Below are 2,500 nucleotides of genomic sequence, written 5' to 3'. Positions count from 1 at the left end.
ATGCCATAGACATAAGTTTAATGGTTTAGATTAAAGAATATTAAATATGAAATAGTATTTTTCCCTAATCTAGCCATTTCTAGTTATGTTTCATATACTTCTGCTCTCATATGCAAATATTCATAACTTATGATCTTTTTGCGCAGTACAAGAACACTTATATGCATCTGTATCTGTATACAAATGCATCACTAAAAAGACAGAAGCGCTAGTAAACTACAGTCCATATACATACGCCAGTCATCCTTTTCATGTATTTCTTTCTTCACCGTTTCATTCATTGCTTGCTTGAGTTCAAACACCAAATAAACATCAGACTTCAAAGCACGTAGAAATATGCCCCACTTAGTCATGCAGTGATATATTGTTTTACTTTATGTTTTGGGTATAATATACTAAATAAACACAAGTCTGTACATACAGTATAAACACAAACTCTCTCGATAAAATTTCACAATAATGCATAGGTTTGCATCTCTCCTTCCATATGTGTTTATCATTTCAATTATTTTTAGCATGTCCTGTTTCTATCTATTATATTACTGTTATGGTATGATGTATTACCATTTCGTTTTTATTATGCACCAATTGCATAAAATATCTTTCTCTTGTATTTCATATTTCTTGTATTTGTATTTCCACGTCGATCTGTTGTCATCACATTCAATTTTCTTATAACTTTCCTATTTTCCCTATTTATCACCTATATATCTATTCATCTATTATTCATGGATGATTTTGATCACTGTATATCAGTTCTGTTGGTGTGTGTGTGTATGTGTGTGTGTGTGTGTGTGTGTGTGTGTGTGTGTGTGTGTGTGTGTGTGTGTGTGTGTGTGTGTGTGTGTGTGTGTGTGTGTGTGTGTGTGTGTGTGTGTGTGTGTGTGTGTGTGTGTGTGTGCGTGCGAGTGTGGGGGTGCGCGCGCGCGCGCGCGTGTGTATGTGTGTGTGTGTGTGTGTGTGTGTGTGTGTGTGTGTGTGTGTGTGTGTGTGTGCGTGTGTGTTTGTAAGGTCATAGTATCACCCATAGATTTGGCAATATAATGTATACAGAAATATTAGCTCTCGTCTGGGAGGGTAAAAGCTGTCGATCATAAATCTAGCACATAATCCAAGACCGTGGCGGATAAAATCACAACAGTTTTCTTTATTTGTATTTTCGGACTCTGCTATTCCAATTTCGTTTTTTTTCTCTCTCTCTCTCTCTCTCTCTCTTCTATATTCAGTTGTCCATTTTCACATTCTTACATTATTTTCAATCACATCTACCTTCACCTTCCTTTTTTGACTTATGATAAAAAGACAGAGATCATTTACACCCTTCTGTTACGACATACCACTTCTGCTTTTCCCTTTCCATTCTCATATTTTCCTGTCATATTCATATGTTCATTTTTCCATTAACACTCTATTCTTCACCACATTTATTTACAGTTTCTTCTACTTTTTGCACTCTACCTTTCTTTCCCTCGTGCTTTTAAATCACTTTATCTCCCTGTTATTTGGTGATAAATCTCCTTTTTGTCTTGAGGTTGGAGACATCGTGTTGCTTATGCATTCGCCTCTGCGACGCAAATTTCCAAAACTGCCATCTTCCGAATTTTCTTCTTTCAGTCTTCCTTTGCATAAAATTGTATAGTCGCCGTAGACTCTACTCTCATGTAACTCTCTTTATTTTTAGTGCAAGTGGTAAGATAACTTTAGTTAAATAGCTTTTCTTTTTAAAATTATGTGAATATACATATATATGTATCCATTTGATTGTTTATTTATTTGTTACTTATTTACTAATCTATTTATTATTTGTTATGTTCAGTCTCCCTTTCCAGAGGAAACCTTTTCTAATCCATGAGAACCCCTTTCTGACTCGAGAATTTTGCTGGAAGACCTTCTAGCCATTCAGATTATAATATAAATGGCACTTCTTCATGCATCATTTGCAAGACGCATCACGTAACTGTAATCACTTAGCCTATTCCAACACTTTACTATCCTCAACCCCTATCCCCTTCTCTTGTATAACAAGATACTGTCTCCGTGTCCATTCCTGCGTCTGTCACATCCATCCCATTTAGAGACGTCAGTCTGTCCCTTCGTTCACATTCAAAAACTTTGTTGAATTCTTTCTTCATTGTTATTCATTCTATTCATGTCTCCTAAACTGAGTTTATTTTTGCTTCAGAATCTTCTCTTTCACATCCGTCACTCACGTTATTATCTTTATCTGTACTATAAGTTTTACAACAAAATCTTTATCGACCTTTTCGAATATCTTCTATACACTCTCCTCCATTATTCTGTCATCCTCTTCCTTCCTTGTTTTTATTTCGATATTTTTCAATGAACAACCATATATTCTCTCTTCCCCGCTCTTACATCATTCATGCAAAATTTATTTCTCATTCACAAACAAACGTATATCTTCATCCATCGTCTTGCATCTCATTCCCCCCACGTCGATGTACCTCCTGGCATAAGCTGCACCTAAAATTTACAAAAC

The sequence above is a fragment of the Oratosquilla oratoria genome, chromosome 37 (assembly GCF_046742065.1).
Source record: "Oratosquilla oratoria isolate Oo_2021 chromosome 37, ASM4674206v1, whole genome shotgun sequence".
Classification (NCBI taxonomy): Eukaryota; Metazoa; Arthropoda; class Malacostraca; order Stomatopoda; family Squillidae; genus Oratosquilla; species Oratosquilla oratoria.
Note: the sequence above shows the minus strand (reverse complement) of the source record.